General features: G+C 45.4%; 1 long non-coding RNA gene across 1 annotated transcript in view; it reads left to right on the top strand.

Annotated features, from left to right (window-relative positions):
- LOC105747264 (uncharacterized) overlaps nucleotides 1-7,867 on the top strand; it is a 30,873-nt gene extending 23,006 nt beyond the window's left edge. The window contains exons 2-3 of the long non-coding RNA XR_001119343.4: nucleotides 5,002-5,120; nucleotides 7,680-7,867. This is a non-coding gene — a long non-coding RNA (uncharacterized lncRNA). The remainder of the gene's footprint in view (nucleotides 1-5,001; nucleotides 5,121-7,679) is intronic.
- Nucleotides 7,868-12,549: the final 4,682 nt, after the last annotated feature.

Raw genomic sequence — 12,549 nt, 5'->3', positions numbered from 1 at the left:
ATGAGTTTAAAGGTTAGATATAGAATACATATTACTTTAGAAAAATTAACCATGTGATAGCCAGGCCCTGGGCCTCAACAGATTTGCAGCTCCTTACTTTGGCTTATTGGACTTACCCCACTCAGCCAATATGGAGGTGAAGAAAGTCAACCACCACACCAGGAAGCCAGGAGGGCCTACAACTGAAAGCAGGAGGATTGCATCCAGCATCCATGTGGAATCTAAGCCCCCTCTTGGTATAGATGTGGAGCGGACACGGCCATTCTATGGTCCACAGGATGGAGAAATAGAGAATGGATTAGAGTGGACTTACTGATATCCTATTCATGAACTATTGTGATTAGTAATCGAAGAAAATGTGGCATTGGTGTGGAGAAAGTGGCCATGGTGGCTGCTGGGGGTAGGGAGTGGGAGGAAGAGATGAGATGTGGGGACATTTTCGGGGATTGGAGTTGTCCTGGGTGGTGCTGCAGGTACAGTTCCAGGACATTGTATGTCCTCCCATGGCCCGCTGGGTGGACTGTGGGAGAGTGTGGGCTATGGTGTGGACCATTGATCATGAGGTGCAGCGGTGCTCAGAGATGTATTCACCAAGTGCAATGAATGTCTCATGATGATGGAGGAGGTTGTTGTTATGGGGGGAGGAGTGGGGTGAGGGGGTTGGGGGTATATGGGGACCTCATATTTTTTGAATGTAACATTAAAAAAATAAAGAAAAAAAAAGAAAAGTAAAAAAAAATTATAATAATAATCACCAACCCCCATATTCCAGTGACTTTGACTGTTGTCACTCTGCTGAAAAATAAGCCAGAGAGTAGAAAATGAATTGAATCCAACCTGGTCATCCCCCATTCTTGGGGGAACAACAAGCAAGGAAAGAAAAAAGACCCTCCCCCCAAAACTTTAGCCCCCAGACAATTTTCTTTAAGCAAAGTTTGAAAGAAATTGTTAATCAGTCTCTAGAGGGGGATGATCAGGGAAGCAGATGTGGCTCAAGCAGTTGGGTGCCCGCCTACCACACAGGAAGTACCGGATTCAGTTCCAGGTGCCTCCTAAAAAGATGAGCAGACACAGAGAGCACACAATGAACAGACGCAGAGAGCAGAGAGCACGCACAAACAGCAAGGTCTGTCTTAGGGTGTCCGTCTCTGTCCCTGTCCATTCCCGTTACCAGTCTCTGTCATTTTTATTGGTTTCGTTGCGTACCTTTTCCTTTTATCTCTATTTTATATCTTATGCTTCCCTGGAAAAATTCCAGAATCAGAATTTTGATCCTTGTGATGAAGGAGGCTGAAAAAATTCCAGGGAAAGCCAAACGTTACCAGCTCCGGGGATGTCTTTCAGGCGGTTCTCCTGGAGGCTGAAGGAGAGCAGGAGGGAGATGGCTAAGGCTGTGGAGAAGGATCAGTGGGGGCAGCTCCCGCTTCCACCGGCAGGCACTAGAGCAGCTGTGGAGGAGCGGTTCGGGGGCGACTGCTCCCTGAATGGTCTTCGAGGCCAGGAGAGGCCCTCAGTTTTCTGGGCTGAAGAGTTGGGGGAGGGTAGCCTCGTTTCTGGCCGGTCCAGGGTCCTATCAATCCACGTTTGGGTGTTAAATCTTTAGCTGGATGGAACCCACGGAAGTGAAACATGGCAACAGAGACCGAAATTGCGATTATTTAAAAAATAACTGTCACATGTGTATCACGTGATAATTTACAGAATCATTTCAAATCCATGGATTTGTTTGGTTCTCACAAACAGGAGGGGAGAAAACTAAGGCTCAGAAAGGGGAAGCCGCTTTCCATGAGCCACAGAGGTAATGGACTGCAGAATCAAGGTCAAATCTGGCTGGACCAGCCCCTCAGATAAGGATCCTTTGTTCTTTTAGTTTTGTTTTTTGTTCTGATAGAAAGCATTGTAGTAGCTCTGTCAAGGAGCTCCGGAAATCTAAAGTGTCTGAATAGGGAGAATTTCCATCAGTTATTTATTCACTTTTCATGCCCTCTGAACCTCCTTTTCTCTCTCATTCAACAATGATCCATTTTCTCCTCTAGTGAGAGGTTCATTGTTCACTCACAGGACTCCATCTGTTGGTTCGTTTGATAACCATTGACTGATGTCCCTAAGTTGGAGTTATTTTTGTTTGTTTGTTTGTTTTTTAAAGATTTATTTTATTTATTTATTTCTCTTCCCACCTCCCCCATTTGAGCTTGCTGTCTGCTCTGTGTCCATCCATTATGTGCTCTTTCTCTCTCTGTTCATCTTCTTTTTAGAAGGCACCAGAAACTGAACCCAGGACCTCCCATGTAGGAGAGAGGTGCTCAGTCACTTGAGCCACCTCTGCTCCCTGCTGTTGTGTTTCTCGTTGTCTTTTCTCTTTGTGTCTCTTTGTTGAGTCATTTTGTTGCATCATCTTGCAGCGCCAGCCTGTCGGATCAGCTCGCTGTCTTGCTCGTCTTCTCTAGGAGGCACTTGGAACTGAACTGGGACCTCCCATGTGATAGGCAGGTGCCCAAATACTTGAGCCACATTCACTTCCCTGGAGTTATTCTTAAATGGTGCAGAGTGTTTGGGGTAATAAAACATTTTGGTAATGGATGGTGAGGATGGCATAAAGTTGTGAAAGTAATTGATAGCACTAAACTGTACACATATAAGTGGTTAAAATGGGATATTTTATATTGTATATATGTTACCACAATAAAAATTTTTAAAAAAGAAATTCCCTTAAGCTACTAGTGACAATATACACATACATGCATACATAAATACATTTATATAAACATACATATGCACTTACCCACTTACATAATACATGCATATGAGGTGGAAGATGAGCATTGTGTTTGTGTAGAACACAGAGAACAGAAGAATAATTCAGTCAAAAAGATTCCAAGTCAGCTACATTTTTCTTGGGAAAAAAAACCCCACACCTGTTAACATACAAAAATAATCTGAGAGGGGAGCAGGGGATCAGATGTAGCTCAGTGGTTAAGTGTCTGCTTTTCCTGTCCCTCCTTAAATATATATATGAGCTGGGAAATATTCACCGTTTACATATGTCAACTCTTGCTACACTCAAAAAACCTGGACTCTTAGCACCCATCCCTTCCCAGAGCTCAGCTTCCCCATTCCCCAGCACTCTCAACCTCACCATTTCTCAAAATGAACGTTTTCTCTTTGCCTCAGCTCTGCCTTCTCTTCCCTCTCTCCATAAGGACCCAACCCGGTGACAAGGACGGAGACGGAGATGGGTCTTCGATCCCTTCCCTTCCCTCATCACTCCTACAGGAGTCTTGTGATTCTATTTCTACACTACCTCTCAAGCCTGTGTCCTCCTCTTCTCACTCTCCGCCATTCATCGTGTGTCACCGTCATTACTGCACCAGGCTCCTCGAAGCCTGTCCTGGTCTTTCCTGATTTCCCAGTCTCCATCCCTCCATCCTTCATATTTTCCATTGCCAGCCACCAGTAATTTTCCAAAAGGTGTATCTAAGTCTGTCCTTTCTCTGAAGTCCAGACTCTCCAGCATGGCCCAAGACCCCTCTTGATCAGATCTAGAATTCTCCCACCCAATCCCCAGTTATGTCTTTAAGCACTAGAGTGACATGGAACAAACTGTTGTTCCTTCAGCACCTGAGGCCATCCAGGGGCCTCGAGGTCTTTGTGCATCCTCTTCTCTCAGCTTGGACTGCTCCCCTCTCTGTTAGAAATAAACTAATCCCGATTTCCTTTGAGAAGCAGCTCTGCCTTGTGCCTTTTTCTATTACAGCTCAGCATTTGCCATTTGTTGGGATGCCTGCCCTTTCACCTCCACTTGACTATGAGTGTGTCCTTCATTTCTGTGTTTTCAGAATCTATTAGATAAATGCGCAATACTTGTGGATTATTTTAATCCAAAAAAATTTTAAAACCTGTGCATGCATTAAATGTGGATCTTAACTGGATGGCTCTTAGTTCCTGGATAGGGTGTCCCAAGCAGAAGGACAATACTGGGAGAGCAAGTGCTGGAGTCCCAGAATAGACCCGACCTGGCCAATAAGGTAGTGGTGGAATTCAGGCTAATGAGCTCTTGACATGTGGTTGATATGAAATGGGATGTGCAGCAGTTTGATATGGTTATGAATTCCAAAAGTAGGTATTGGATTATGTTTGTGATCTGATCTGTACCTGGGCATGACTGAGTTTTGATTAGGGTGTTGAGTCCCCGTCCCTTGGAGGGTGGGGACTCACAGATAAAAGGCGTGGCCAAGAACAGAGTTGAGCGTTTCTGATGTTGGAGTTTGGTGGTGAAGCCTTAAGCTGGAGTCCCAGGAAGTCAGCTCACAGAGGAAAGAGAAGCAAGACCTGGAAGGGAGGAACCTTGAACCCAGAGAGAAGCAAGACCCTGGAAGGGAGGAACCCAGGAAGCCTGAACCCTCGCAGATATCGGCAGCCATCTTGCTCCAACACGTGAACATAGACTTTGGTGATGGAAGTAACTGATGCTTTATGGCCCACTATCTGTAAGCTCCTACCCCAAATAGATACCCTTTATAAAAACCAACCAATTGCTGGTATTTTACATCAGCACCCCTTTAGCTGACTAATACAGGATGTGAGTATGCAAAATAAACTGGATTTTGAATACTCAGTATGGAAAAAGGAATATAAAGCAACTCCCAAACAACCAATTTTATATTGATTGCATGTGGAAATGATAATTTTTGGATGTACTGAGTTGCATAAAACATATTATTTAACAACTAATAACACCTGTTTCTTTTTACTTTTTTTTTGATGTGGCTATTAGAAAGTATAAAATCGCATACGTGGCTTGCATTTGTGTCTCACGTTATATTTCTTTTGGATGAGCGTGGTCTAGATCGATGAGTAGGGCAATTCAGATGAGGAGAAGGGAAGCATTTACTAGCCCTATTTAGGATAGAGAATTGATGTGACACAGTAGCTCACAGTAGCTCGGAATTTTCAAGAGTTCTGCTCCAGCTGGAAACACCTGCTCTCTCTCCCTCTCTCCAGTTCCCCTGGAGGGACAGTTGGTGACTCTAAGGGGCATGGAATGCTGACCATCGTCCTTCTCAATGTGGGAGCTGGTTGCAAGAATGTGCACTACTTGTGAAAACTCAGCGAATGGCATGGTAACGACATGCACTTTTCAAAACTTATATTGTAGCACAATTCAAAAGTATAAACAAACAAATTAATAGTTCTAAGAAGAAAAACAAAATCCTCTGTTCTCCTGAACAACCTCTTCCATATTAACTTAGTCCATATGAAGCAAAAGTCCTGCTAGTGACAGGTCTGGCAGACAAAAAATAAATCTTAAAAAAAAAAAAGTCAGCAGGGAGGTGCTGGTCAAGGGAGACGGTTTTCTTCTAAGAAACTCAGGGCATGAGCCTTCCAGAGGGCTGCTCGTCCTCTGTTTCATGTTCTCATTTTTAAAGGAATTTTTTCCCACTTTAGTAGGAGGGGAAAAAATGCTAGTTTCAAAGCTGATTGTGGTAACTTTACAGTAGAGAAACCTGAGAAACGTGACCTGGACAGGTGATCAAGGTCAAATCCACACTGGTAAGTCATGCTGATGGTACGTACCCTGGGAACGATGTGATGAAAATGGCACTTTACCTCTGTGGTCCCCCTCCCTCAAACCCAAAACCCCAGTCTAGTCGTGAGAAAAACACTGGACAAATTCCAGTAGGGGAGCACCCTACAATATCCATGGCCAGTATTCCTCAAAACGGTCAAGGTCATCAAAAACAAGGAAAGCCTGAGAAACTGTCACAGAGAAGAGGAGACTAAGGACACGTGACAACTTAATGTAATGTGGTATCCTGGATGGGGTTCTGGAAAAGAAAAAGGACATTAGGGAAAACTAAGGAAGTGTGAATAAATTAAGAACTTTATATTATTAGCTATATATTATATATATTAGTTATTAATAATATAAATATTGGTCCATTAATTATAACAAGTGTACCATAGTAATATAAGATGTTTTAAATAATAACAGTGGAAATTGTGTAGGCTACATATGAGAACACTCTATACTACCTTTTTTTTTTTAAAAGATTATTTATTTATTTATTTCTCTCCCCCTCTGCCCGTTGTCTGCTCTCTGTGTCCATTCACCGTGTGTTCTTCTGTGACCGCTTCTATCCTTATCAGAGGCACCTGGAATCTGTGTTTCTTTTTGTTGCATCATCTTCTTGTGTCAGCTCTCCGTGTGTGCGGTGCCATTCCTGGGCAGGCTGCACTTTTTTTTTTCACGCTGGCAGCTCTCCTTAAGGGGCGCACTCCTTGCGTGTGGGGCTCCCCTATGCGGGGGACACCCCAGCGTGGCAGGGCACTCCTTGCACGCATCAGCACTGCACATGGGCCAGCTCCACACGGGTCAAGGAGGCCCGGGGTTTGAACCATGGACCTCCCATGTGGTAGGCAGACGCCCTATCCATTGGACCAAGTCCGCTTCCCTGTATACTACCTTTATTTTTAAGATTTATTTTTATTTATTTATTTCTCCCCACCTCCTCATTGTTTGCACTTGCTCTGTCTGTCGTCTTCCTTGTTTTTCTAGGAGGCACTCGGGACCAAATCTGGGACCTCTGAAGTGGGAGGGAGGCGCCTAATCCCTTGAGCCACCTCTTCTCCCTGCTTTGTTTAGTCTCTCATTATGTTTTCCTCCTTGTGTCTCTGTTGCATCAGTGCACCATGCCTGCCTGTTGCATCAGCTCACTGTCTTGTTCATCTTCTTTAGGAAGTACTGGGAAATGAACCTGGGATCTCCCGTGTGGTAGGCAGGGGCTCAATTGCCTAAGCCACATCCACTTCCCTATACTACCTTTTCAATTTTTTGTACATCTGAAACTGTCCTGAAAAATAAAGTATATTAATAGAAATAAAAGCTGATTGTGGTTAGTTCTGCATTCTAGGAGAATGGAAGATGAAATGAATTGCTCTTTCGCTGAGGAAAACACAGCCTTTTGACAATAAGGACAAGGCTGCTAATCATTCTACTTACCTGGTGCCTACTTTGGTAAAAGAACACTCTGAGGGAAGCGGATGTGGCTCAAGTGATAGGACTTCCGCCTACCATATGGGAGGACCTAGCTTCAACCCCTGGGGTCTCCTGGTTAAAAAGAAGGAAAGAAAAAGAGAGTGCCTGGGTGGCAAACTGAGTGCCTGTGTGGTGAGCCAGTGCCTGTGTGGTGAGCTGAGTGCCTACGCGGTGAGCCAGCACCCACACAAGTGAGTCATGCAGCAAGATTATGATGCAATGAGAGAGACAAAGGGGAGAGTCAAGGTGAAACGCAGCAGAAACCAGGAACTGAGGTGGTACAATTGACAGGGAACCTCTCTCCACATCAGAGGTCCCCAGGACTGAATCCCTCTGAATCCTAGAGGAGAAAGATGAGAAGACAAAAAGAGAAGTAGATACAGAAGATCACACAGTGAATGGACACAGACAGGAAAAACAATGGGGGGGAGGGAGAGGGGGAGGGAGGGAAAAAAACACTGAATTTTATCTGAACAAATGATGGGACAGCCTCCCATCACAAAACATGGTCATGTGACAACGTTTTGGAGGATTGGGTGGAATTGGAATGATCTATGCAATTTCTGAGTCATGGTTTCATAAATAAATTGTTTGCTCTCTTTTTTTTACTTTCTTCTTCCTGCTGCCTGGAAAATGGTGACAGCTGGGGCACCCTCCTTAGGACAAGGCATGGAAGCAACCTACTGAGGATGGCAGCTGGCTCCTATCACCTGGGTCCCGGATGAGTTTGTGGAACAAAAGCTAACTGTAGACCACCTATTTACTTTGGACCAGCCATAAAATTCTGACTTCTTACGTGAGAGAAAAGTAAAGGTTTATCTTACTTGGCCATTGTGATATGAATTTCTTTGTTATAGCAGCTCATCATGGTTATTCCCTAACTAACAGAGCTGTAAAACACTGGGTCCAGAAATAACCTGAAAGGGGAAGTCAAGGTAAATGGGAGGGAACTGCTGTGCCTAGAAAAGTGAAAATGTATCCCTCTGTGGTGGAGAAGTTGTTACAATGCAAAATGGGCTGGGTCCTAGAGATAGCAGCCACTCAGGAATCCTGAAATTTGAGAACAGAACATGGAAAGTGAGATTTGCTTGGGGAAGAAATGAGCCCTAACAGTCTAACAACTTAGTGAGTATAAGGCAAAGGCTTAAGTGAAAGACGGTAACCAGTGGGACACTGCAAGGAATGGGTTAAATTCAATGGGTTTTGTGAAAACAGAGATGTCTGGTATTAGGTGTTTTTTTATATATATATATTTTTAATTTCTCTCCCCTTCCTCCCCCCCCCCCCCACAGTTGTCTACTCTCTGTGTCCATTTGCTGTGTGTTCTTCTGTGACTGCTTCTATCCTTATCGGTGGCACCGGGAATCTTGTTTCTTTTTTTTGTTGTTGCGTCATCTTGCTGCGTCAGCTCTCCGTGTGTGCGGCACCATTTCTGGGCAGGCTGCACTTTCTTTCGCACTGGGCGGCTCTCCTTACGGGGCTTACGGGGTACACTCCTTGTACGTGGGGCTCCCCTACGCAGGGACACTCCTGCGTGGCAGGGCACTCCTTGCGCGCATCAGCACTGCACATTGGCCAGCTCCACACGGGTCAAGGAGGCCCCGGGGTTTGAACCGTGGACCTCCCATGCGGTAGGCGGACGCCCTAACCACTGGGCCAAGTCTGCTTCCCTGGTATTAGGTTTAAGTGGCTTCTTGTTCTGCACTGTAATCCTCCATGTTCACCCTGCACGCACTTTCAGTTAAGCTTTAATTAACAGCTTAGGAAATGAGGGAGGCTTGAGGAATGAAGGGAAGCTGTGGCACATTTTGGAAGAAAGCAACTGGAGAGAGATGGAGCAGCTTGAAGAGATCATGTGGCAGTTAAAGGAAGTAGGGGAAGCAGATTTGGCTCACCTGATAGAGCATCCGCCTACCACATGGGAGGTCCAGCGTTCAAACCCCGGGCCTCCTGACCATGTGGAGCTGGCCCACGCACAGTGCTGCTGTGTGCAAGGAGTGCCCTGCCACCCAGGGGTGTCCCCTGCATAGGGGAGCCCCATGCGCAAGGAGTGCACCCCGTGAGGAGAGCTGCCCCACGTGAAAAAAGCACAGCCCGCCCAGGAGTGGCGCCGCACACTCAGAGAGCTGACGCAGCAAGATGATGCAACAAAAAGAGTCACAGATTCCTGGAGCCGCTGACAAGAATGCAGGCAGACAAAGAAGAACACACAGCGAATGGACACAAAAAGCAGACAACTGGGGGGAAGGGAAGAGATATATATTTTTTTAATCTAAAAAAAATAAAGGAAATAGTAAGAGGGGAGCGGGGGTAGCTCAGTGGTTGAGCGCCTGCTTCCCACTTATGAGGTCCCGGGTTTGTACCTCCTAAAAAAATAAAAAATAAAAAATGCTAAGACCTGTCAGGTTGTGATCAGGAGAGGGATGCTCCTTCCCCAACCCAGGAACCTCGGAAATAATCTGAATGGAACTGAACTTCCTGTAGCCAAATATCGGTTGGGGGTTCAAGTAAATTTTTTTTAAGGATTAAAAGTTAAAAAGCCTTTAGGGATTACACTATTAAACAAGAAAGGCATTTTCAAAGAGTTTGTGGGGTTTACACTGGCTCTTGTCCGGCAATTAGCTTTCCAGATAGAAAGCAGGAAAGGATGAGAATAAATAAATGGGTAAGAATATAGACTTAATTAACATAGTATATAGCTGATCTTTGCTAGGACCAGTTGGGGATGTCGAGATTTCACAGGCTTGATAGAGTTCTGGTTGCTTTGTAGATTGCCATATCGCCAGACCTCTCTAGAAGTGTTATTATAGAAGAATGGTTTATTTTTTTACTCTGAAAACTTTAAAAAGTCAAAAGAAGAGAAACAAATCCTCTAGTTGGACAAACTCAAAACATAGCTCTTTATATTCTGTTGTGTTATTTCTTTGCAGTATTCTAAGCATAATATTTTGCATTTCCCGACACAATTGTTCTCATATATTATGTCTAATTCTCTGCATATTTTCACTCATTGCATCACAAGCATTTTTCACACTATTGTAATTATTTCATTTGTGAACAAAATCCCGAATAACTGCATTACATTCTGCTGTGAGAATGAGCTATGATTTATTTCATCAGCCCCGTATTTGGGCACATTTAGACTGTTCACAGTTCGATTATTACAAGTAATATTATTTAGTACATTATTGTACATAGCACTTTTTCCATATTTAAGATCATTCCTCATGACTTACTGACTGAAATGGAATTATGAGTAAAAGAACATCAATATTTTAAAGAGTCATGTATTATAATTGGCAACTGTTTTCTCGAAGGGTCGAATCAGTTAATCCTTTGACCCGCAGTGATTGAGAGGGATTCTTTCCCTCAGAATGGTGGAACTATTTCTGATAGTAAATGAGAGAATGAAAGGAGACAAGAAATAAAGAGAACGATGTAGCAGGGAGACAAATGATTAAACACCCAAGACCACATTTTTTAATATTCAAATTCTATTTTATAACTCTCTTTCCAATTCATCTTTCTTTTTTTTTTCCTTAAAGATTTATTTTATTTATTTCTCTCCCCTTCCCTCACCCTCCTCCCCTCACTGTCTGCTCTCCGTGTCCATTCGCTGTGTGTTCTTCTTTGTCCTCTTGCGTTCTCGGCAGCTTGGGGAATCTGTGTCTCTTGTTGTTGCGTCATCTTGCAGCGTCAGCTCTCCGTGTCTGCGGTGCCACTCCTGGGTGGGCTGTTTTTTTGCACGGGGTGGCTCTCCTTGTGGGGAGCACTCCCTGCATGTGGGGCTCCCCTATGTGGGGGCCCCTGCGTGGCACAGCACTCCTTGCACACGGCAGCACTGTGTGTGGGCCAGCTCACCACACAGGCCAGGAGGCCCTGGGTACCGAACCCTGGGCCTTCCATATGGCAGGTGGACGCTCTATTAATTGAACTACATCCGTTTCCCTATCTTTCCTCCATTCTCAGAGCTCCAGGCCCAAATCATCCCCTCGTCCTTCTCTTCATCTTTTTCATGGAATAAATCTACCTTTGTCAGATGATAAGCTTTTTTCTCATTATCTCAGGTTTAACTGGGCTATAATAAATGGCTATAATAATATATAATTTCAAACTATCTCGTGCTAAGTCCTGTGAAGGACAAACACAGGATTCCGGGAGGGTCTGTTAATAGGGGGACATGGCCTGGTCTGGGAAGTTAGGAATATAATATGTTTTCTTCCCATGCCACTCCCATCTCCATGATGGTGAGTTTTAAAGTCCTCAGTGAGGGAAGCAGACGTGGCTCAACTGATAGAGCGTCCATCTACCATATGGAGGGTCTAGGGCTCCTAACCCGTGTGGAGCTGGCCCATGCGCAGTGCTGCCATGCGCAAGGAGTGCCGTGCCACACAGGGGTGTCCACTACATGGGGGTGCCCCATGCACAAGGAGTGCACCCCACAAGGAGAGTTACCCAGTGTGAAAAAAGCACAGCCCGCCCAGGAGGGGCCCCACGCACAGGGAGAGCTGACGTAGCAAGATGACGCAACAAAAAAGAGACGTGGTTTCCCAGCACTGCCTGATAATGCAAGTGGATGCAGAAGAACACACAGCGAATGGACACAGAGCAGACAATGCGGGGGGGGGGGGGGGGGGGGGGGGAGGAGAGAGAAATAAATAAAATAAATCTTTAAGAAAAAAGTAAAATAAAGTCCCCAGCGAATTGCCAAGTCATCCTGGTTGGCCAGGGCAGGGGTGGTGGGAGCCTGGTGGGCTGAGCTGCCTGAACGTCCATGCAACGCAGCATGGGAGGGTCCAGCCCTGCTGAGAGCTTCCTGCGGGGTCTGTGGTCAGGGAGAGTGAGGACACAGCAGGGAGGAAGTTTCACAAGCCCTGTACTCAGGCCCCGGTGGGGTGTCCCCACCACATGGGAGAAAGGAGCCCTGCTTAGGAGGACTTTGGCTGGCTGTACCTGGCAGCTTTGGGATCCCGTACGATGGTCTGCAGGTAACTTCATTTCCTTGGGCCTCTGTTTACCCCTCTTTCAAATCTGAGGAGGGGTCTGCAGGGTCTGTAAGTGCCCTTCCACTTGAAAAGGGCTTAGGAGCTTGGACTTTGGAGCCAGGCAGACCTGAGTTTGAATCTGAACTCCATCGTTTTCTACCTTCACAGTGTAGATCACACACTCTGAGCCTCAGTTTCCCCGTTGGTGGGCTGGGGATGATGATTTCTTTTTTGTGGCCGGTTGGCTGTGAGCTGGAGCTGGTGATGGTGGTGGCAGTGCTGGGAGGGTTGGGAGGGAGTTTGCTCTTGGTGTCCTCTCTTTGGGACACTGAGCATGTATATAAAACTCAGGTGTGACCTTCCACGAGGGAGAAGGTGATCCCACCCAAGCCCACCTAGAGACAAGACCCAGAATTTCATCATCTCCCCTCTAACAGCAAATCCAGCCTCACAATATGTGGTCGTTACTCATGATGGGGCAGAGGTGAGTTTTTACCATACAACACACAATAAAACTATTAAAATTCC

Source organism: Dasypus novemcinctus, chromosome 18, assembly GCF_030445035.2.
Source record: "Dasypus novemcinctus isolate mDasNov1 chromosome 18, mDasNov1.1.hap2, whole genome shotgun sequence".
Lineage (NCBI taxonomy): Eukaryota > Metazoa > Chordata > Mammalia > Cingulata > Dasypodidae > Dasypus > Dasypus novemcinctus.
This window is presented reverse-complemented; position numbering and strand designations above follow the sequence as displayed.